This window comes from Phocoena phocoena, chromosome 2 (genome assembly GCF_963924675.1).
Source record: "Phocoena phocoena chromosome 2, mPhoPho1.1, whole genome shotgun sequence".
Taxonomy (NCBI): domain Eukaryota; kingdom Metazoa; phylum Chordata; class Mammalia; order Artiodactyla; family Phocoenidae; genus Phocoena; species Phocoena phocoena.
In genome coordinates, this window is record NC_089220.1 from 97,909,558 (window position 1) to 97,935,194 (window position 25,637).

A 25,637-nucleotide genomic window follows, 5' to 3' on the forward strand; every position below is an offset into this window, starting at 1 on the left:
CATTTCAGTTTTTCTATCATTCATCTCTGTTTGTTTGTTGTTTAATTCTTCTAGGTCTTTGTTAAACATTTCTTGCATCTTCTTGATCTTTGCCTCCATTTTTTTTCCCAAGGTCCTGAATCATCTTCACTATCATTATTTTGAATTCTTTCTCTGGAAGGTTGCCTATGTCCACTTCATTTAGTTGTTTTTCTGGTGTTTTATATTGTCCCTTCATCTGGTACATAGTCCTCTGCCTTTCATTTTGTCTTTCTTTTTGTGAATGTGGTTTTCTTTCCACAGGCTGCAGGATTGTAGTTCTGTTTGCTTCTGCTGTCTGCCCTCTGGTGGATGAGGCTATCTCTGGACATTGAGAGCAGACTCCTGTGGGTCATGCCTTAGTGAAAGCAGCCAGGGGAAACAAAAGCCTATTCTGTGTTAGTGTTGGAGTGTCTGCTGCAGAGGCAGGTCCAATTATTTTATATTGATATTTTAGTAAAATATTAATAAATCTTCCCATTCTTAAAAATAAACATTACAATTAGTATATATTTAGTAATCAATTAACTGTGTAGATAAAGCGTCAGATTGATATATTTTTTATTTGGATTTAATTGATTCTTCTAAAGGACCAAAATGTATATGAGTTAAATATTTTTTAAACTTTATAGTGGCTGTAGTTAGTACAAGGAAAAAGACAGGTCTTAAGTTTAAAAGCCTTTCACTTGACTTCATTTGAACAGCTTAGTTTCTCAACAGCAACCCCACACATATATAGGCAGTACTGCTTCAGATAAATTTGTTGGATTTTTTGGTAGAAAATGAGAGTTAAATTAATGTAACACTAACAGAAATGCAACTTTATTCACTATTTTCCTGACTGATGAAAAGTTATTAAGAACTCACAAATGCAGTGCTTTTAAAGGGTAAACAATTTCAGAGGTCTTCACACATTGATTTTCTCTATATCTTAAAACTTCTGTAATAACATGCTTCACTCAAATTTTCATTTATTGTCTAGCTCCAAGGATAATGGAAGCTGATTTGCTATATATACAGTAGAATTTTTTTTTAACTGCATCAAAGGCATATCCTAGCTCTGCTAAAGGGCCTGCACCACAGTCAATGTAAAAGCACAAAAAGTCCCATCAGTTTAATAATAATAAAACCCCCAAAATGGAAAACTGAGGGTGCAGGGAAGAGGCCCCTGGGCCAGGGGCATGGGGAGCCCTGCTCATGGCACCAGGCCTGGCCACAGGGCTCCCCTGGTATTACTGTTGCTACGAGGTTGGGGGTCAGCAATTGTCCTGTGGGAGCCATCGTTCACCTGGGTAGAGGACCCTTACTTCTTCTGGGGTGTGCTCAGCTTCTGCATGCCCCAGATCTTGCTCAGCTGGCCAGAGCTGAAGGCCTCAGTGGGTTTGTAACAGTCAACCAGCAGCTCCTTGACCCTGGCAGCTCAGGTGTCATTCATCACTCTCCATGTCCAGGAGTTCATCCACATCAATTTCCAGCTCCAGGATCTCCTCTTCCTGGCAGTTGTAGAGGTGAGTGATCTGCTCCAGGATCCACTCCCCCAGGTTGAGGCGCTTCTGTAGCTCCTTGCGGTTGTACTTGACTGTGACCTTCCCTTGGCGCCTCACTGGTCCCTCATCGTCTGCGCCACCTGGGCCCTTGCCTGCAGCCCCAGGGCGGCTCTGAAAGTAGATGCGGGGTCCTGGGCCACCACTCCCTGGTCCAGGGGCCGGAGCCACCAACGCCGCACCCCCCACAGGGCCAAGTATGTGCGTCAGGCTCCTCCTTGTGCTGCCGCCTCCAGGATGCCTGCCGGCTGGCTCCAGGCCCCTGGCTAGGGTTAGCTCGTGAGCTCAGCTCCACAGGGCTCCTCATGGCTCCACAGCAAGGGCAGCGACGGTGGGCGTGCCTGGGGGCAGATGCAGCATGTGGCGTCCCCAGAGCTGGCCTGGCCACACCCTGCCCCCTCCTCACCAATCCCTAGAATTTTTCTGTATATTAAATTGATAATACTTATCTGGTAGTAGCATTCAGTGTCATGCAATATGTATTGATGCTGTTGTTATCTGCTTTTGGAATAAGTCTGTGAGGTACTTCAGCTTGAAAGAAGCAATAAATGAACCAAAAAATAAATGATAACTAATGAGACAGTGAAGAGAACAGGGTAAATTCCCAGATTTCAAATGAACTGTACTATTTTGTGACTCCACTCATCCTCAGATTATCCTATATATATATATATATATTCAGTCACCAAGAATACATCATAAGATAATTATTTATATGTAGTGGTCTCCATAGTTATTTAGCCAATCCTTTTAGCCCTTGAATGATTAATTCCAATTCATTTATTCAAAGTTTTTTGAGCTCCTACTTTTTGCAAACACTGATGTAAACACTAGGGTTAACATGATAAAAAAAAGGGGGGGGGAGTCTCCACATTATAGCTTGATTAGAGTAAGAGTTAATAAGAAAATACAAGGAATCATTAGTATGACTCCTGAGCTGAGTGAGAGGTCAGCATGGACTAATACTAGCAAGTGATAACTTCTTATATGTGTAATTGGAGTTTCCAAAGAAGTAAAGAGAGTCAGAGACAGTTGTTGAAATGGAAGATAGGTAAAGAAAATCTAATATGTGGAAATAGAGTCCCTGGAGAAGGAAAAACAAAAGAAAGCAATAGAATTTATGTTTAAAACTGTAATAAAAGAAAATTTTATAGAAATAAAAGACTTCCAGGTACAAATTGACAAGGCTGACTTAATACTAGAAAATCAACTTGAAATTGTCAACTTTGAAACAGATCCTGGTAAACTTATTGGATCTTAAAGATAACAGAGATATCTTCAGGGTCTCTAGTCATAAAGTGATTAGGATCTTTTTTTAAAAAGCCCCAGAAAACTCCCAAGCCCCTTCCACACTGTGAAGATAAAAGAAGTCACATTCTGCAAGACCGAAAGGGCCTCCACCAGAACATGACCATGCTGGAGGCTTGACCTTGGACTTCCTAGATCTAGAACTGTGAGAAATAAATGTTTGTTGCTTATAAGCCACCTAGTCTATGGCATTTGGTTATAGCAGCCCAAACAGACTAAGACAAAAGGCTAGTTTATTATTGGGAAATCCACTAATATCATATAACATATTAATAGGCATAAGAAGAGAAAGCAGATGATAGTCTTCATGGATGTTGAAAAAGTATTTGACAAAATTCAATACATATAAACATTCAAGAACATAGAAATCAATGGATATTTCCCTTACCATATTTCATAAAAATAATTATATATTTTTATACATCTAGATATGTATGTGTATATATATTAAATATATATGAAATAGAGACATAATGCAAATTTGGCAAAATATTGACCATTGTTGAGTCTGAGTAAAGAATATATGGGAGTTCATTGTACTAGTCTTGCAACCTTTCTGTAATTTTTACATTATATCAAAATAAAATATTGTACAATTCACTATTTCTGAATAATAGAGATGAAAAATTGGCTAAACAATGTCATTTTCTGTGTCTAATCCTTTTTAACCAAGTTACTGTAATAGTCTTTTAATATGGTAGTTCTTGTTACAGCTACAATTAATTGTAACAATTACTGCCATTTATAAAGTATATTTCAGTGATGGCACATTTATACAGTGTTATCTCACTGAACTTTCACTAAATATCCTGAAGGGGGATAGAGTTACAGTCCCATTTTACACAAGAGGAAACTGAGCCTTCTAGGAGTAAAATGGTTTGCCCAAGTTGACAGGGCAGTAAGTGATGGATTCAAGACAAAATTCATGTCTCTGTCTCCCTTGCTGTCTCAAATCTTTCCTTCAGTGCATCCATCTAACCCCAAAGACACGAGTTTTTCTATACTTTTTCTTAAATGCGGGGATTATATCCTAGGCTTCTTTTGTATTTCCATAGCACAATATGTGGCTTGCACAATCAATAATACTTGTTGAATTAAGTTAAATTACAATGTAGTAAGAATAAATAAAAAGGGAAAGAGAAAAGAATAAGTCTGTGCTTAAATAGTTCCCTACATATATTGATTCTCTTTGTCTTAATTTTCACATAAAGAGTAAAATTTATTAGCTGACACAATGAAAAATTTAGGTAAATGAATATGAGCGATTGATTATATAAAAGTAGTATTGCAAATGTAAACAAAATATTTGACTAGTATTTTTAACTTTCAGGTGGGAATTTTATTGATGGTAAGTTCAATAAAGAAGGGGAAAAATACCAAGATGCTGTGTTTTTCATACTCTGTCTATTCTGAAAAGTTTTGGCCTAGATATAGTGCAGTTGACATCATGTAATTTATATGTTCATAAATCCTCCAGTACATGAAGTACCTTTAATCAATGACCATTGTCTAAAGGATGAGGTATATTTTTACTGAGTACACATTTTATCGAACTATAACATGCATAGAGAAATTGTGCAAATAATAGGTGTCCAGCTGGATAGATTTATACACAGTGCACTTACCTGTTAACAGAACCTCAGAAGTCCCCATCATGTTCCTTTCCAGTCACTACCTAATGCCTCTGATAAAATTACTCACTATTTTGACTTCTAACATGATATAATACTTTTGCCTGTTGTGGAGCTTCATTTACATCAAACCATAGAATACATTCTATTTTGTGCTGCGGTTCTTTCATTGAACATTATTTTTTTGAGATATTACCCACATAGTCTGTTCATTCTCATTACAGTATTATGTTCCAGTGTACAAATTATGCCACTATTTATTTATTCATTTTACTATTGAGGTATATTTGGGTAGTTTCCAATTTTAGACTATTAAAGTGGTGCTATGAATGTTCTTATTCACATTTCAGCGGATATATATGTACACATATCTGTCATGGATATACCCAAGGAGTGAACTGTATCCTGTTCAGTTTAGTAGATATTACAAACTAGTTTTCCAAAGTGATTATACCAGTTACCTGACCCATCAACAGTGTATACAAATTCCAGTTGCTCCACATCTCCACCAACTTGCTATTGCCTGTCTTTTTCATTCTAGCCATTTTGATAGACGTGTAATGATAATTAAAATTGTAGTTTAATTTCTGCTTTCCCGCTGACTAAGAAAGTGAAATACTTCTTCATAAGGTTTTTGGCCATTTGACTATGTCTTTTGTGAGCTACCTTTTCAATCTTTTGTCCATTTTTTTAATTGAGGTCTCTGACATTTTCTTAAAATTTTTAAGTTCTTTATATATTGTAGATATTAGCCTTTTGTTGGATATTTGTATTGCAAATATTTTCTCAGTCTATGACTTGCTTTTTTACTCTCTTAATAATGTCTTTATTGATGTATAGTTGATTTACAATATTATATTAGTTTCAGGTATACAGCTTAGTGATTCAGTATTTTCACAGATTATACTTCATTAAAAGTTATTACAAGATAATGGCTATAATTCCCTGTGCTATACAATATATCCTTGTTGCTTATCTATTTTATAGTAGTTTGTATCTCTTAATCGCATACCTCTAATATGCCTCTCCCCTCTTCCCACTTCCTTTGGGTAACCACTAGTTTGTTTTCTAAATTTGTGAGTCTTTCTGTTTTGCATATACATTCACTTGTATTATTTTTTTAGATTCCACGTGTATGTGACTTATTTTACTAAGCATAGTATTTTATAGGTTCATCTATGTTGCTGCAAATAGCAGAATTCCATTCTTTTTATAGCTGAGAAATATTATATTGTATATATATACCACATCTTCTTTATCTGTTTGTCTGTTGATGGGCACTTGGGTTGCTTCTATGTCTTGGCTATTGTAAAAATGCTGCTAAGAACATGGGGTGCATGTATCTTTCTGAATTAGAGTTTTCATCTTCTCTGAATATATGCCCAGGAGTGGGATTGCTGGATCATATGGTAGTTCTAGTTTTAGTTTTTTGAGGAAGCTTCATACTATTTTCCATAGTGGCTGCACTAATTTACATTCCCACCAACAATGTACAAGGGTTCCCTTTTCTCAACATCCTCACTGACATTTTTTATTTGTAGACTTTTTTTTTTTTTTTTTTTTTTTTTTTGCGGTACGTGGGCCTCTCACTGTTGTGGCCTCTCCCATTGTGGAGCACAGGCTCCGGACGCGCAGGCTCAGCGGCCATGGCTCACAGACCTAGCCGATCCGTGGCATGTGGGATCTTCCCGGACCAGGGCACGAACCCATGTCCCCTGCATCAGCAGGCAGACTCTCAACCACTGTGCCACCAGTGAAGCCCTGTAGACTTTTTGATGATAGCCATTCTGACAGATGAGACGTGGCACCTTGTTTTTATTTGCATTTCTATAATAATTAGCATAGTTGAGCAGCTTTTCATGTGCCTGTTGGCTATCTGTATGTCTCCTTTGAAAAATGTCTATTCAGGTCTTCTACCCATTTTTTGATTGTGTTGTTTGGTGTTTTTTGTTGTTTTGTTTTGATGTTGAGTTGTATGAGCTTTTTATATGTTTTGTATATCAACCCCTTGTTAGTCATATCATTAGCAAATATTTTCTCCCATTCAGTAGATTTTTTTCACTTTTGTCAGTGGTTCCTCTTGCTGTGCAAAAGCTTTAAGTTTACTTAGGTTCCATTTATGTATCTTTGCTTTTATCTTTCGCCTTAGAAGACAGAGCCAATAAAATATTGCTACGATTTATGTCAAAGTGTGTTCTGCCTATGTTCTCTTCTAGGAGCTTTATAGTTTCTCGTCCTCATTTTATAGAAATATTCTACTTATTTTCTTTATTTTTGTTTGTTTGCCTTTTGCTTGTTTCTATTTTTTAATTTTTAAATGCATTTTGAGCTTATTTTTCTTTATGGTGTGAGGAAATGTTCTAATCTCACTGTTTTACATGTAGTTGTCCAGTTTTCCCAGCACCACTTGTTAAAGAGACTGTCCTTTCTCCATAATATATTCTTGCCTCCTTTGTTGTAGATTAATTGACCATAGGTGTGTGGGCTTATTTCTGGGCTTTGTATCCTGTTCCACTGATCTGTGTATTTGTTTTTGTGCCAGTACCAGGCTGTTTAGATTACTGTAGTTTTGTGGTATCTTCTGAAGTCTGAAAGTGTGATGCCTCCAGCTTTGTTCTTTTTTTCTCAAGATTGCTTTGGCTATTCTGAGTCTTTTGTGGTTTCATATGAATTTAGGATTATTTGTTCTAGTTCTGTGAAAAATGTCATGGTATTTTGATAGGGATTGTATTAAACCTGTAGATTGCTTTGGGTAGTATGGCCTTTTTAACATGTCATTTAATGATTTCTTTTGAAAAATAGAGGTTCTAAGTTTAAACAGTGCAATTTATCAATAACCTCCTTTATTAGTAGTACTGTTTTTGTCCTCTTTAATCTTTGCCTACCCAAGATTATGAAAATAATCTCTTACATTTTCTTCTAAAAGCTTTATTGTTTACCTTTCTATTTTAGATCTACAATCCATCTGAAACTCACTTTTTGTGTGTCAACCCCCTTGATGAAGTCATATGATGTAATAGAAAGATCTTTTATTCTCTAAGCTCAGACCGATCTGGAGAATATAACAGAAATATGTAGAAGTGTATGCCCAAGAATACACAAAGCATAGTTTTTAAAAACCATATTAAATGATGACATTAATTTTATTGGCATGGAAGACTGTTGAGTGAAAGGAGTGGGTTATAGAACATAAAGCATTTATACAAATTGTATGCACACATATATTTTAGATACATAAATTCATACAGTGTTATTCTGAAGGGTAATCGGGCATAGTTTAACAACATATCTGTGAATCATGGAATTTATGGTAATTGATATTTTTCTTCGAACTTTTCTGTATTGTTTGAATATTTTTCAGTGAATATGTATCTTCATTTCCAGAATAAACATGAAAAATCATTCTTATTTAAGTACAAGTACATAGGGGAGAAGAGTTATCCAGATGTACCCATAATAACCTTTTGGATCTTTTCATTCAGTCATTTTTCTTGGCATAGATGGTGGCTGTTTTATCCTTTAATAAAAATTGTAATTCCTATTTAATTAGACTTCTGAATCTGGTACAAGTCTGGCCTGAGGGGGAGAGAGGCTAGAACAAAAGAAATCCTTGTGTCCAGTAAATAGATTTATTTCTGTAACGAAAAATGATTCATGATAAGATGTATCACTTTTATGGTTTATCTACATGCTTCATGAAAGAAGGAACCAATCCCTCCATATCTTTGCATGTTGATTGGTAGAGCCAGTTCAGCTGTATGTACTTTGCCTTCATGCCAAAAACAAATCAGTATATAAAATTCTTCGGTCCACTGCAAATTTTCCTCTCACGACTCTGTAGATGTTGTTTTGTTATCCCATAACCTCTAGGGAATGGAAGGATCCCAGGTCAGCCTGCTTTAAATAATTTTATGTACTTTTCTGTTTATAAGCCTAAAAGATTTTTTTCCTTTGTCTTTAAAACATTTTGGCAGATGTTTTATTATTTATTTTTATTTATTATTCATTAGTACCTAGAAGTGAGTATCTCTTCACTAGTAGAGAATTTCTTAACTTCATACTTGCTTTCCTCTCTCCCACTAAAAGATTGTTCTCTTTAATTATGCATCTTTTTTTTTTGTTGTTGTTGTTGTTGTTGTTGTTGTACGCGGGCCTCTCACTGCTGTGGCCTCTCCCGTTACAGAGCACAGGCTCTGGACGTGCAGGCTCAGCAGCCATGGCTCACGGGCCCAGCCGCTCCGCGGCACGTGGGATCCTCCCGGACCGGGGCACGAACCCGTGTCCCCTGCATCGGCAGGCGGACTCCCAACCACTGCGCCACCAGGGAAACCCTAATTATGCATCTTGTTATTGATTCTGTTCCATTTGTTTAGCTTTTTTTTTTTTCTCCTTATGTTGGATCTCTCCTCTCTAGTTATAGAAGTCTCTCTGACTACTGTATCAATCATTTATTCTCTAATTTTCTTCTCTAAGAATTATCCCTGCATCCTAGAGGATTTTATTAAGCTAGGCTTCAAGTACTGATTTATTTTCCTAAATTGTCTATTTTGCTCTTTCCTTTTTCTAGTTGTATTTTTTAAATAAGTTACTAGTTTTTGAAAATACAGGTACATGGTTAAAACAGTACAAAAAATATTCTGTGAAAAGTTTCTTTTTGTTACCTGACAAGTTAACCACTGTTTCCAGTTTCTTGTGTATTTCCAGAAATATTCTAAGCGTACACACGTATGTATGCACGTATCTTTTTTCTTTTCTACATAAGTGGTAATATATTATCCATACTCTTCTTCACCTTGCTATTTTACTTAACAATATAACTTGAAGTTTGTACTATGTAAATACATTAAGATCTACCTCATTCTCTATTACAATTATATTGTTTTCAATAGAATGGTTGTATAAAACATACTTAATTCTTCTTATATCAATAAATATTTAGACTATTTTTAATACTTTGCTAATATAAATAACTCTGTACATATATTTTTTGTTTACATGTGCAAGTATATTTAGACAGGAAATTTTAGAAGTGGAATTGCCAAAAGATATGCACATTTAAAATTTTGAAATATATTGCTAACTTTTCCCTAAAAAGCAGAACACTGTATTTTCTACTTTAGCGATTTGATAGATAACTACCATCTCATTAAATTTTCATTTCTTTAAGTATTAATGAAGTTATGCATTTTTCACATGTTTAAGGCCATTGTCTTTTTTTAAAGTGAGAATTCCCAAGGAAATTATCAATAAAGTTTAAAAAATAACCATTACCACCAATAATAAAATTAAAAGTAATCAAGTATTTAGGATATTTTAATCACTTGTGGCTAAAATATAAATTAAGTGAAGCATTTTTTAACTGTTCATGACTTATCTATTAGTTCCATTTCCTTTATAAGTAATAAACAGATGATTGCAACTCAGAAAGCAAAGAGAAAATGACTTAGTTGAAATATACCAAAAAGATAAATCCCTATTTCTTTATAAGTTGTAAATAATTGATAGAAATCAATTTTATCCTAAAACAGAATCTCAACTACAGGTTACATTTAAATAAGTAATGAGAAAATGTACAGGAAACTAAAAGAAATGAAAGCCATAAAGATTTAAGTCTTTTAAGAAAAAGCTACAAGCAATGATTTTGCAATATATGTTATAACCTGAGAAATACATGAAACTGATTATTTATGAGTTTTTTATGAGCTATGTATATGGAATAAAATTGTTTATATTTTATTGATAATTGTTAATAAAAAGTTTATTGATATACACAGGGCTTTTTATTTTAGGGCAGAAAATTAGGTCTTTTAAGACACAGCAGTGGCTTTTCCCCATGGGAAGCTGTACACCAGCAAACTTTTAGACCATGTCCAATGTTAAACATGTCCTCTATCAGTTTGATTGATGACCTGGTCTATTCTCAGCAAAACTGAGGAGAAAATGAAGGAATAGAGATGGCAAAAGAACTGGATACAACCTTTACATTCTTTTATCCATCCATCTATCCATTTATCTTACCCTTGTCTGAGCAGACAAGGTGGTGTGAGGAATCAAACATTTATCTTATCTGTTGTGTTATCTGTTCTTAGAAAGCTTATCTAGGCAGAGAAGAGGTAAGAGGCAAGGTTATATGATGGAAAGACACAGAACCAGGATTAGACCTTATGCTGCACCACATCTACCACAGTCATCACTGTTACCACCCAAGTCCAAACAGCCAAGTCTGTCCATTGTTCATTCTACTGCAGTGGCTCCTCTATACACTGCTGCTTCCACTTTTAGGTCCCTGTAATCTGTTCTCCAGACAGCAACCAAAGTGATGTTTTACCAATGTAAAACGAGACCAAAAACCTCCAACGTTATTCCATAACTCTTAGGCGGAGAGGTCCTTATCAAAGAATTCAAGATCCTATGTGACCTGACCCTAGCTTCTCTCTGAAATCAGCTCTCACCTCTCAATCACTCACTCTGCTTCAGCCACACTGGCTTCCTTGCATCTCCTTGAACTTGTCAAGGACACTCTTTGGCTTGAGGGCTACTTCACTTGCTATGTTGTCTACCTGAAATGCTCTTCCAGAAGATGGCTGCATGGTTTGCTCTCTGACTTCATTCAGTTCTGCTTTCATGTCGCCTCATTAGAGATCTTCCCTTAGCGCCCTATCAAAGAAAATGTACGCTCAGCTCATCTGCTCCCTTACCCTGCATTTTATTTTTCCAGAACACTTACACTACTTCGCATTATATTGAGGGGTTTTTATTGTCTGCCTCTCCTCACTATATTATAAATTCCAAAATCCCAGGAATGCTCTGTTTTCTTCTTTGCTGTACTTTCAGTATGCAGCATAGTACCTGGCTCACAGTAGATAATCAGTAGATATATTGCACAAGTGAATGAAATCCACATTTTGGTCCTAAGTACTAACTTTCATGGAAATACTCTGTACTACCTCTATTGCTAGGACTGCTAGGCCTATGGATAAAAGTACAATGTAAATGAAGCTTGTTTTTGTTTATTTTTTATACCCTTGCTCCATGGCTTGTCAATTAATGCCAGTAGCTTCTTTGGGTGCCCGTATTTTTTTTTTTTTAACATCTTTATTGGAGTATAACTGCTTTACAATGGTGTGTTAGTTTCTGCTTTATAACAAAGTGAATCAGTTATACATATACATATGTTCCCATATCTCTTCCCTCTTGCGTCTCCCTCCCTCCCACCCTCCCTATCCCACCCCTCCAGGTGGTCACAAAGCACCGAGCCGATATCCCTGTGCCATGCGGCTGCTTCCCACTAGCTATCTACCTTACGTTAGTTAGTTAGTGTATATATGTCCATGCCTCTCTCTCACCCAGTCACAGCTCACCCTTCCCCCTCACCATATTCTCAAGTCTGTTCTCCAGTAAGTCTGTGTCTTTATTCCTGTCTTACCCCAAGGTTCTTCATGACATTTTTTTCCTTAAATGCCATATATATGTGTTAGCATACGATATTTGTCTTTCTCTTTCTGACTTACTTCACTCTGTATGACAGACTCTAGGTCTATCCATCTCATTACAAATAGCTCAATTTCGTTTCTTTCTATGATTGAGTAATATTCCATTGTATATATGTGCCACATCTTCTGTATCCATTCATCCGATGATGGGCACTTAGGTTGTTTCCATCTCCGGGCTATTGTAAATAGAGCTGCAATGAACATTTTGGTACATGACTCTTTTTGAATTTTGGTTTTCTCAGGGTATATGGCCAGTAGTGGGATTGCTGGGTCATATGGTAGTTCTATTTGTAGTTTTTTAAGGAACCTCCATACTGTTCTCCATAGTGGCTGAACCAATTCACATTCCCACCAGCAGTACAAGAGAGTTCCCTTTTCTCCACACCCTCTCCAGCATTTATTGTTTCTAGATTTTTTGATGGTGGCCATTCTGACTCATGTGACATGATATCTCATTGTAGTTTTGATTTGCATTTCTCTAATGATTAATGATGTTGAGCCTTCTTTCATGTGTTTGTTGGCAGTCTGTATATCTTTTTTGGAGAAATGTCTATTTAGGTCTTCTGCCCATTTTTGGATTGGGTTGTTTGTTTTTTTGACATTGAGCTGCATGAGCTGCTTGTAAATTTTGGAAATTAATCCTTTGTCAGTTGCTTCATTTGCAAATATTTTCTCCCATTCTGAGGGTTGTCTTTTGGTCTTGTTTATGGTTTCCTTTGCTATGCAAAAGCTTTTAAGTTTCATTAGGTCCCATTTGTTTATTTTTGTTTTTATTTCCATTTCTCTAGGAGGTGGATCAAAAAAATTCTTGATGTGATTTATGTCATAGAGTGTTCTGCCTATATTTTCCTCTAAGAGTTTGATAGTGTCTGGCCTTACATTTAGGTCTTTAATCCATTTAGAGTTTATTTTTGTGTATGGTGTTAGGGAGTGTTCTAATTTCATTCTTTTACATGTAGCTGTCCAGTTTTCCCAGCACCACTTATTGAAGAGGCTGTCTTTTCTGCATTGTATATTCTTGCCTCCTTTATCAAAAATAAGGTGACCATATGTCACCTTTATCTCTGGGCTATCTATCCTGTTCCATTGATCTATATTTCTGTTTTTGTGCCAGTACCATACTGTCTTGATTACTCTAGCTTTGCAGTATAGTCTGAAGTCTGTCTCATCCCATTTTTTTTCCTTATAACTATCCATCTGTAGTTTCCTAGCACCAGATTATGTGGTCCTGACTTCATACCGCTTCCTGAATTTTCAAGGTCTATGTCTCAGACAAATCATGCAGAATTCTTCCAAGTCTATTATAAAATGGTATGCCCTTCCTTCTGAGTATTATGGAAGAGCAGTTTCACACTCTGGCTTGCCTGTAAAACATTTCACAGATATAGGAGTCTGTGTCGTAGATGAAGATTATAGAGGAAATGTTGCTGTTGTACTGTTTAATTTTGGCAAAGAAACATTTGATGTCAAAAGGGTGATTGAATTGCACAGCTCATTTTTGAACAGGTTTCTTATCCAGAAACAGGAAGTTTACGTTTTGGATGATGCTGAAAGGGGTTCAAGAGTTTTTGGTTCTACTGGAAGTAGCCAGTCTTATTCGAAACCCACCAGTCTAGATTTGTGGGTTGTAGATCTACACCAGAATTCTAAGCAGTTATATCAGAGTGTATGGCTGTGAAGTATGTCTGACCTCACATCACTTCTGGTTTAATTTACCAGGGAGCCTTGTTTCATTCTGGGATTCTGCTGAGATACTAGTTTTAATTTTGAGTTGGACTGCCAGCTACAAGTATAATGCTGCTTCTAGCATCAGTTTCATTGGTCATGGAGTAAGGCAGTATTTTCCTAATTTTGCTTGGCTTTTTTTCCCTAGTGTTTTGCTAAGGCTTAGTTACCAGAAATGTTTCATGAAAGAAACTTCCATATCTTCTTTCTTGCCCTACAAAAATTAATGATATTTTTTCCTTCATTGTCATTGATTCTTAAGAAAGTTGACTACAATAATTGATTATTATGGCTAATCTTTTCTCTTGTTTGCTGATTTCCTTCTCTGGAAGATTCACATTGGTCCAAATTACTTTTTGCTAACATATTATTATGTATAGTCCTCTATTTCTTCATTTTTATTTTATTACTCCAAGCTTTATTACCTTGTAAGTACAATACCTTACTTTGGCAGCCAGAACTTTACATGATATCTCACTTCCAAAGATGTGCTGATATTACAAAACCTTTATAGAGCTGCTCTAAAATGGAAAATTGTAATTCTTATTTTCTCTCTCTCCCTCTCTCTCTCTTCTCCCCTCCCCGCCCTCGCCTTTCTCTTTATGCTTCCAGTTACATGGATTAGCATTCTCAGTGTATGAAAAAGAGCCCATGATCTCCATCTGTCTATTGTTAATATACATTTATGCTTACCTTTGATAGATGTTTATATGTATGTATTATCTGTAAAAGTCTTATACATACTTATTTTTACAGTCAAAATTTCTGAGTGATAGGGTTTGGGGTTTGTGAGCACATAGTATCTTACAAACCATCATATGCATTGACCCCCTAATGCCGACTCTTTATTTGGTATTCTTTCCAAACCTTCCATATCATCACCTCTTAGAGATAGAGCAGCCTGTCAAACAGTTAGAGGGATGTTTAAGAGAGCCCTACAGAATTGAACTACCAACTCTAGGACAACGCAGAGTGTTTATGCAATAAAATGATGTCACAGATTAAGAACTGGAAAATGACACTGTGACGATTGATGGCAGCAAATTTGCTTTTGGCATGAGAATGGATTGAGTGTATGTCACCCCTATCCTGTAAATTGATACATAATTGTCGATAAAATCCCATGCCTACAATAACTTTCAGAAGAAGATATATTATTTTAAAGTAAATGCTGGTAAACACCATCTAAAGGCAAATAGGAATAGTCTTCTAAGTTGCCAAGTTTTTCCTTGTACTATTTTAATGAAGCATTTTTATTCTGGTAGTAAAATATTCTTCTCATTGAAATTCAAAGCTTAATTTTTTTATATCTTTATTGGAGTATAATTGCTTTACAATGTTGCATTAGTTTCTGCTGTACAACAAAGTGAATCAGCTATATGTATACATATATCCCCATATCCCCTCCCTCTTGAGCCTCCCTCCTACACTCCCTATCCCACCCCTCTAGGTCATCACAAAGCATTGAGCTGATCTCCCTATGCTATGCGGCAGCTTCCCACTAGCCATCTGTTTTACATTTGGTAGTGTATATATGTCAATGATACTCTATCACTTCGTTCCAGCTTCCCCTTCAACCCGTGTCCTCAAGTTTGTTCCCTATGTCTGCATCTTTATTCCTGCCCTACCGCTAGGTTCATCATTACCGTTTTTTTTAGATTCCATATATGTGCATTCGCATACGGTATTTGTTTTTCTCTTTCTCATTTACTTCACTGTGTATTACAGTCTCTAGGTCCATTCATCTCATTACAAATAACTCAGTTTTGTTCCTTTTTATGGCTGAGTAATATTCCATTGTATATATGTGCCACATCTTCTTTATCCATTCATCTGTTGATGGACATTTAGGTTGCTTCCATGTCCTGGCTATTGTAAATAGTGCTGCAGTGAACATTGTGGTGCACGACTCTTTTTGAATTATGGTTTTCTAAGGATATATGCCCAGTAGTGGGATTGCTGGGTCATATGGAAATTCTATTTTTCATTTTTTAAGGAACCTCCATAGTGGCTGTATCAATTTACATTCCCACCAACAGTGCAAGAGGGTTCCCTTTTCTCCACACCCTCTCCAACATTTATTTTTTGTAGATTTTTTGATGATGGCACTTCTGACTGGTGTGAGGTGATACCTCATTGTAGAATTGATTTGCATTTCTCTAATGTTTAGTGATGTTGAGCATCCTTTCATGTGTTTGTTGGCCATCTGTGTATCTTCTTTGGAGGAATGTCTATTTAGGTCTTCTGCCCATTTTTGATTGGGTTGTTTGTTTTTTGAAGATTGAGCTGCATGAGGTGCTTGTATATTTTAGAAATTAATCCTTTGTCAGGATTCATTTGCAAATATTTTCTCCCATTCTGAGGGTTTTCTTTCATCAAATATTAAGTTTTGTAGAAAATTACTATACTGAGTTCAGAAAATTAATTAAATGTTTTATCTTGTAAATGTAATGAGCAAGTTAAATATTTGTTGCCAAAATTTAAAATGTAGGAGAACTGATGGCTAAATAAATTTTGTTGTTCACATCATATGAGATAAATGCAGTTTTGTGACTGGTCTACAACTAAGCAGAAGACACTTCGTGAGAATTAAAGATAATTTGAAGTATATCTTTGAATTTGATATTATAATATCTTAAATCAATATTTGGTATGTGGTGGTTAAGATATAATTGTAGTTTATTTGAAATATCTCCTTATAATATATCATTACACATTATGGGAGGAAGACATGAGGAAATCAGGCATATAGATTTTGGAACATAACAGCTCACTTTATATAAAATCATCCAAGTGGTGATAACTACTCAGAATATAGCTAAGAGACTACAAGTATGAAATGAGGCTGACAGGAAGGTTAACTGTAATATTAGTCTACCTGGAAAATGTATTCCTTCTATGATAATTCTATGATAATTCCTCTCTCAGAGCCTATATACTATTTTCTTAACATGAAACTTCTTAAGAAGTCTGATTCACTGATTTCCTACATGATGGTGGATCAATTCACAGTGGGGTCTGCTAAAGGTTCTTACATTGATACAGTTCCATAAAGCAAGGGGACAGCCTGACTACATATGTATGTGTGTGTTTGTGTGTGTGTGAAACAGGAAATTAGAAAGCAAAATAATTTGGAGGTTAATTAATAAGCACATCTTAACCTTTCAGAAACCTTTGTGTGATGCAACAGAACATAACCCCATGTTGCCAAACTCCATAACAAATGATTTAACACAGTGCCAGCTTATTTATTTCTTACTTGTACAAGTCAAAGAAGGTATTTCTGATTGGGTGGCTCTCCTCTGAGAAGTGGCTCAAGGATCCAGACTTCAACCCTCTAGCAGCTCTGTGATCCCCTTGAACCTTGGAATCCTTGGCTGGATCTTCTGCATCTGACCACAAATGAGGGAAAGGCAAGCACAGCAGATTTCACAGGAGGTGTTTTAGGGCAAGGCTGAAAATAGCATATATTACTTTGGCCCACAAGTCAGTCATAGGCCAACCTATTGCAAGGAAGGTTGGGAAATGTAGTCTGGTTGTATGACTGGGAGGTAAAGGACTTAGTGTGATAATCATCTAATTAGTTATACCTGCCACAGATACTGAGGTTCTTGATGATCACCACAAGTCACTGCTGAAAAAAGTTAAATTCTACTTAATACTTTCTACTTAAGGACAAAACAGGTGCACCTTATTATATAGGCGGGTACCATTTCCATTATCAATTGCATTTTTCTTCAGATCAAACCTACCTCACAAACTAACTCAGTAAGCTGAAAACCTCTTGCTATGTCAGCTGAAGTGCATAGTGCATGCAAAGATGTCAATTAGTATGGTTGAATTGGCAAAATGGAACAACAGTTGGTACTGGTCTCTTGTTCCTGTCCACAGAGCTGTAAATATTAGTTGATGGTGCATAAGAGACATGCAGCATAAAAGAACAGAAACTAATTCCTATGAGTGTGAAAGCAATTCCTTTCTTTTTTTAACATCTTTATTGGAATATAATTGCTTTACAATGGTGTATTAGTTTCTGCTTTATAACAGAGTGAATCAGCTATACATATACATATATCACCATATCTCCTCCCTCTTTCGTCTCTCTCCCACCCTCCCTATCCCACCCCTCTAGGTGGTCACAAAACACTGAGCGGATCTCCCTGTGCTATACGGCTGCTTCCCACAACCTATCTGTTTTACATTTGGTACTATAAATAAGCCCATGCCACTCTCTCACTTCGTCCCGGGTTACCCTTCCCCCTCCCCGTGTCCTCAAGTCCATTCTCTACGTCTGTGTCTTTATTCCTGTTCTGCCCCTAGGTTCATCATGACTTTTTTTTTTTTACATTCCATATATATGTGTTAGCATACAGAATCTGTTTTTCTCTTTCTCACTTCACTCTGTATGACACACTCGAGGTCCATCCACCTCACTACAAATAACTCAGTTTCGTTTCTTTTTATCGCTGAGTAATATTCCATTTTATATATGTGCCATATCTTCTTTATCCATTCATCTGTCGATGAACACTTAGATTGCTTCCATGTCCTGGCTATTGTAAGTAGAGCTGCAATGAACATTATGGTACATGACTCTTTTTGAATTATGGTTTTCTCAAGGTATATGCCCAGTAGTGGGATTCCTGGGTTGTATGGTAGTTCTATTTTTAGTTTTTCAAGGAACCTCCATACTGATCTCCATAGTGGCTGTATCAATTTGCATTTCCCACCAACAGTGCAAGAGGGTTCCCTTTTCTCCACACCCTCTCTAGCATTAACGTTTTGTAGATTTTTTGATGATGGCCATTTTGACTGGTGTGAGGTGATACCTCACTGTAGTTTTGATTTGCATTTCTCTGATGATTAGTGATGTTGAGCATCCTTTCATGTATTTGTTGGCAATATGTGTATCTTCTGTGGAGAAATGTCTGTTTAGGTCTTCTACCCATTTTTGGATTGGGTTGTCTGTTTTTTTGATATTGAGCTGCATGAGCTGCTTGTAAATTTGGACATTAATTCTTTGTCAGTTGCCTGTTTTGCAAATATTTTCTCCCATTCTGAGGGTTGTCTTCATCTTATTTATGGTTTCCTCTGATGTGCAAAAGCTTTTAACTTTCATTAGGTCCTATTTGTTCATTTTTATTTTTATTTCGATTTCTCTAGGAGATGGGTCAAAAAGGATCTTGCTGTGATTTATGTCAAAGAGTGTTCTGCCTCTGTTTTCCTCTAAGAATTTTATACTGTCTGGCCTTAGATTTAGGTATTTAATCCATTTTGAGTTTATTTCCGTGTACACTGTTAGGAAGTGTTCTAATTTCATTCTTTTACATGTAGCTCTCCAGTTTTATCAGCACCACTTACTGAAGAGGCTGTCTTTTCTCCATTGTATATTCTTGCCTCCTTTATCAAAGATAAGCTGACCATATGTGCATGGACTTACCTCTGGGCTTTCTGTCCTGTTCCATTGATCTATATTTCTATTTCTGTGCCAGTACCATACTGTCTTCATTACTGTAGCTTTGTAGTATAGTCTGAAGTCAAGGAGGCTGATTTTTCCAACTCCGTTTTTCTTTCTCAAGATTGCTTTGGCTATTTGGGGTCTTTTGTGTTTCCATACAAATTGTGAAGTTTTTTGGTCTAGTTCTGTGAAAAATGCCATTGGTAATTTGATAGGTGTTGCATTGAATCTGTAAATGACTTTGGGTTGGATAGTCATTTTTGCAGTGTTGATCCTTCTTATCCAGGGACATGGTATATCTCTCCATCTGTTTGTATCATCTTTAATTTCTTTCATCAGTGTCTTATAATTTTCTACATACAGATGTTTTGTCTCCTTAGGTAGGTTTATTCTTAGGTATTTTATTCTTTTTCTTGCAATGGTAAATGGGAGTGTTTCCTTAATTCCTCTTTCAGATTTTTATCATTAGTGTATAGGCATGCAAGAGATTTGTGTGCATCAATTTTGTATCCTGCTGCTTTACCAAATTCATTGATTAGCTTTAGTAGTTTTCTGGTAGAGTCTTTGGTATTTTCTATGTATAGTGTCATGTCATCTGCAAACAGTGACAGATTTACATCTTTTCCAATTTGGATTCCTTTTATTTCTTTCTCTTCTCTGATTGACATGGCTAAAACTTCCAAAACTATGTTGAATAATAGTAGTGAGAGTAGGCAACCTTGTCTTCTTCCTGATCTTAGTGGAAACGGTTACCGTTTTTCACCATTGAGAACGATGTTGGCTGTGGGTTTGTCATATATGGCATTTATTATGTTGAGGTAAGTTATCTCTGTGCCTCCTTTCTGGAGGGTTTTTTATCATAAATCGTTGTTGAATTTTTTCAAAAGCTTTTTCTGAACATATTGAGATGATCATACAGTTTTTATCCTTCCATATGTTAATATGGTATATCACATTGACTGATTTGCGTATATTGAAAAATCCTTGCATTCCTGGGATAAACCCCGCTTGATCACGGTATATGATCCTTTTAATGTGCTGTTGGATTCTGTTTGCCAGTATTTTGTTGAGGATTTTTGCATCTGGACTCATCAGTGATATTGACCTGCAGTTTTCTTTGTGTGTGACATCTTTTTCTGGCCTCGTAGAATGAGTTTGGGAGTGTTCCTCTGTCTGCTATATTTTAGAAGAGTTTGAGAAGGATGGGTGTTAACTCTTCTCTAAATGTTTGGTAGAATTCATCTGTGAAGCTATCTGGTCCTGGGCTTTTGTTTGTTGGAAGATTTCTAATAAGAGTCTCAAATCAGTGCTTGTGATTTGTCTGGTTATATTTTCTATTTCTTCCTGTTTCAGTCTCAGAAGGTTGTGCTTTTCTAAGAATTTGTCCATTTTTTCTAGGTTGTCCTTTTTATTGGCATATGGTTGCTTGTAGTAATCTCTCATGATCGTTTGCATTTCTGAAGTGTCAGTTGTTACTTCGCCTTTTTCATTTCTAATTCTATTTATGAGTCTTCTCCATTTTTTTCTTGATGAGTCTAGCAAATGGTTTATCCATTTTGTTTATCATCTCAAAGAACCAGCTTTTAGTTTTATTGATCTTTGCTATTGTTCCTTTATTTCTTTTTCATTTATTTTTGCTCTGATCTTTGTGATTTCTTTCCTTCTGCTAACTTTGGGGTTTTCCTGTTCTTCTTTCTCTACTTGCTTTAGGTGTAAGATTAGGTTGTTTTTTTGAGATGTTTCTTGAGGTAGGATTGTATTGCTCTAAACTTCTCTCTTAGAACTGCTTTTGCTACATCCCATAGGCTTTCAGTCTTTGTATTTTCATTGTCATTTGTTTCTAGGTATTCTTTGATTTCCTCTTTGATTTCTTCAGTGATCTCTTTGTTATTAAGTAGTGTATTGTTTAGCCTCCATGTGTTTGTATTTTTTACAGATTATTTTCCTGTAATTGCTATCTATTTTCTTAGCGCTGTGGTCTGAAAAGATACTTGATACCATTTCAATTTTCTTAAATTTACCAAGGCTTGATTTGTGACCCAAGATATGATCTGTCCAGGAGAATGTTCCATGAGCACTTGAGAAGTAAGTGTGTTCTGTTGTTTTTTTTGTTTTTGTTTTTTTTGGCTACATTGGGTCTTCATTGCTGCGTGTAGGCTTTCTCTTGTTGCAGCTACTGGGGGCTACTCTTCATTGCGATGCACAGGCTTCTTATTGTGGTGCCTTCTCTTATTGCAGAGCACGGACTTCAGGCATGCAGGCTTTAGTAGTTGTGGCCCATGGGGTCAGTGGTTGTGGCATGCCAGCTCTAGAGTGCAGGCTCAGTAGTTGTGGTGCACAGGTTTAGTTGCTCTACGGCATGTGGGACCTTCCTGGACTGGGGCTCGCACCTGTGTCCCCTGCATTGGCAGGCAGATTCTTAACCACTTCGCCACCAGGGAAGCCCATATTCTGTTGTTTTTGGATGGAATGTCCTATAAATATCAATTAAGTCCATCTTGTTTAATGTATCACTTAATGCTTGTGTTTGCTTATTTATTTTCATTTTGCATGATCTGTCCATTGGTGAAAGTGGGGTGTTAAAGTCCCCTACTATGATTGTGTTGCTGTCAATTTCCCCTTTTATGGCTCTTAGAATTTGCCTTATGTATTGAGGTGCTCCTGTGTTAGGTGCATAGATATTTACAATTGTTATATCTTCTTCTTGGATTGATCCCTTGATCATTATGTAGTGTCCTTCTTTGTCTCTTGTAATAGTCTTTATTTTAAGGTCTATTTTGTCTGATACGGGAATTGCTACTCCAGCTTTCTTTTGATTTCCATTTGCATAGAATATCTTTTTCCACCCCCTCACTTTCATTCTGTATGTGTCTCTAGGTCTGAAGTGTGTGTCTTTAGACTGGATATATATGGGTCTTGTTTTTGTATCCATTCAGCAAGTCTATGTCTTTGGGTTTTAGCATTTAATCCATTTACATGTAAGGTAATTATCAATATGTATGTTCCTATTTCCATTTCCTTAGTTGTTTTAGGTTTGTTATTGTAGGTCATTTCCTTCTGTTGTATTTCCTGCCTAGAGAAGTTTCTTTAGCTTTGTTGTAAAGCTGGTTTGGTGGTGCTGAATTGTCTTAGCTTTTGCATGTCTGTAAAGGTTTTAATTTCTCCTTTGAATCTGAATGAGATCCTTGCTGGGTAGAGTAATCTTGGTTGTAGGTTTCCCTTTCATCACTTTAAGTATGTCCTGCCACTCCCTTCTGGCTTGCAGAGTTTCTGTTGAAAGGTCAGCTGTTAACCTTATGGAGATTCCCTTGTATGTTGTTTGTTGTTTTTCCCTTGCTGCTTTTAATATTTTTTCTTTCTACATAATTTTTGATAGTTTGTTTAATATGTGTCTTGGTGTGTTTCTCCTTGTATTTATCCTGTATGGGACTCCCTGCACTTCCTGGACTTGATTGACTATTTCCTTTCCCATATTAGGGAAGTTTTCAACTATAATCTCTTCAAATATTTTCTCAGTCCCTTTCTTTATCTCTTTTTCCTCTGGGACCCCTATAATTCTGATGTTCCTGCATTTAACGTTGTCCCAGAAGTCTCTAAGACTGTCCTCAATTCTTATCATTCTTTTTTCTTTATTCTGCTGTGCAGTAGTTATTTCTTCTATTCTGTCTTTCAGGTCAGTTATCTGCTCTTCTGCCTGTTGTTATGCTATTGATTCCTTCTAGGGAATTTTTCATTTCATTTATTGTGTTGTTTATCCTTTTTTGTTTGCTCTTTAGTTCTCCTAGGTCCTTGTTAAACGTTTCTTGAATTTCCTCCATTCTATTTCCAAGATTTGGATCATGTTTACTATCATTATTCTGAATTCTTTTTCAGGTAGACTGCCTGTTTCCTCTTCATTTGTTAGGTCTGGTGAGTTTTTATCTTGCTCCTTCATCTGCTGTGTGTTTCTGTCTTCTCATTTTGCTTAACTTACTGTGTTTGGGGTCTCCTTTTCACAGGCTGCAGGTTCATAGTCCCCGTTCTTCTTGGTGTCTGCCCCCAGTGCCTAAGCTTGTTTCAGTGGGTTGTGTAAGCTTCCTGATGGAGAGGACTGGTGCCTGTGTTCTGGTGAATGAGGCTGGATCTTGTCTTTCTGGTGGGCAGGTCTGTGTCCGGTGGTGTGTCTTGGGGTGTCTGTGGATTATGATTTTAGGCAGCCTCTCTGCTAGTGGGTGGGGTTGTGTTCCTGTCTTTTTAGTTTTTCGGCATGGTGGACACCAGTGTAGCCTGCTGGTTGTTAAGTGGAGGTGGGTCTTAACGTTGAGATGGAGATCTCTGGGAGAGCTTTCACCATTTGATATTACATGGAGCCAGGATGTCTCTAGTGGACCAATGTCTTGAACTTGCTTCTTCCACCTCAGAGGCACGTGTCCTGACACCCACCCTGAGCACCAAGACCCTGTCAGCCACTCAGCTCAGATGGAAAGGGAGAAAAAAAGAAATAAAAAAATAAAATAAAATAAATTTATTAAAATAAAAAATAATTATTAAAAAGTAATAAAAAACAAAAAAAAGGAAGAAAGAAGAGAGCAACCAAACTGAAAAACAAATCCACCAATGATAACAAGTGCTAAAAACTATACTAAAAAAAAAACAAAACCCGACAGAAGCCTAAGCCAAACGGTAAAAGCAGAGCTATACAGACAAAAATCACACAAAGAAGCATACACATACACACTCACAAAGAGAAAAAGAAAAAAAAAAAAAAAAATATATATATATATATATATATATATATAGTTGCTTCCAAAGTCCACCACCTCAATTTTGGGATTATTCGTTGTGTATTCAGGTATTCCAAGATGCAGGGTATATCAGGTTGAGTTTGGAGATTTAATACACTGCGCCTGAGGCTGTTGGGAGAAATTTCCCTTTCTCTTCTTTGTTCACACTGTTCCTGGGGTTCTGCTTTGGATTTGGCTCACCTCTGTGTGTAGGTTGCCTGAGGGCATCTGTACTTTGCTCAGACAGGACAGATTTAAAGTAGCAGCTGATTAGGGGTCACTGGTTTGCTCAGGCCGGTGACAGGGTGGGGGGCGGGGAGAGGTATGGAATGCGGAGAGAGACTGCCGTGGCAGAGGCCAGCATGAAGTTGCAACAGCCTGAGGCATGCTGTCTCTTCACCCCCACCCCCACCCCCGGGGAAGTTGTCCTTGGATCAAGGGACCCTGGCAGTGGCAGGCTGCACAGGCTCCTGGGAGGGGAGGTGTGAAGAGTGACCTGTCCTTGCACACAGGCTTCTTGGTGGCTGCAGCAGCAGCCTTAGCATCTCATGTCCGTCTTTGGGGTCTGTGCTGGTAGCCACCACTCACACCTGTCTCTGGAGCTCATTTACGTGGTGCTCTGAATCCTCTCTCCTCATGCACCCTGAAACAATGGCCTCTTGCCTCTTAGGCAGGTCCACACTTTTTCCCGGACTCCCTCCCGGCTAGCTGTGGTGCACTAGCCCCTTCAGGCTGTGTTCAAGCAGCCAACCCCAGTGCTCTCCTTGGGATCTGACCTCCAAAGAAGCCTGAGCCTCAGCTCCCAGCCCCCACCTGCCCCAGCGGGTGAGCAGAGAAGCCTCTCGGGCTGGTGAGTGCTGGTCAGCACCGATCCCCTGTGCGGGAATCTCTCCGCTTTGCTCTCTGCACCCCTGTGGCTTTACTCTCCTCCATGGCTATGAAGCTTCCCCACCACCACCCACGTCTCCGCCCGTGAAGGGGCTTCTTAGTATGTGGAAACCTTTCCTCCTTCACAGCTCCCTCCCAGAGATGCAGGTCCCTTCCCTATTCTTTTGTCTGTTTTTTCTTTTTTCTTTTGCCCTACCCAGGTATGTGGGGAGTTTCTTGACTTTTAGGAGGTCTGAGGTCTTCTGCCAGCGTTCAGTAGGTGTTCTGTAGGAGTTGTTCCACATGTAGATGTATTTCTGATGTTATTTGTCAGGCGGAAGGTGATCTCCACGTCTTACTCTTCCGCCATCTTGAAGGTCTTCCCCTCGAAAGCAATTCTTTAAGGAGAAAACTATTAGTAATTCATAAAAGGTTTGTTTTTTAGCAGAGGGGGGTACTAAAACCCTGATAATTTGAGTTATCATATCACATACATTCTTAGGAACTAGAAAAGATGGTCTCCAGACTAGACCAAAACAAGATTTCATCTTTTTAAAAGATAATCGGTCTCCTTCTTTTCTCCTTTCATGTGTTTGTTCTCAGTAGAAGGGACGTGGTAGGTGGGGAAGAAGAGTTGGGGGGCCTACCTACAGTATGGCTACAGAATATTAGACAAATAGAAGTGTTCCTTTCCTGGAAACGTGGGAACATCGGGAATGAGGGGAATGTAGGAGGGCAGAGATCTTGCAGAGTCCAGGAGAGTGGGTTTGGGGAGGGCTGTAAGCTCTGAGCAGAGTGCCCAAATAGGGAAGAAGGCAAGACTGCTGCAT

At 37.4% G+C, this 25,637-nt stretch overlaps 1 protein-coding gene and 1 pseudogene across 2 annotated transcripts in view; one reads left to right on the forward strand and one right to left on the reverse strand.

Moving 5' to 3' along the window:
• The window catches only part of UNC13C (unc-13 homolog C), a 597,834-nt gene that overhangs the window by 459,496 nt on the left and 112,701 nt on the right, over positions 1–25,637 (forward strand). The window lies entirely within an intron of this gene.
• On the reverse strand, positions 1,322–4,523 carry LOC136143660 (protein phosphatase 1 regulatory subunit 14B pseudogene; annotated as a pseudogene).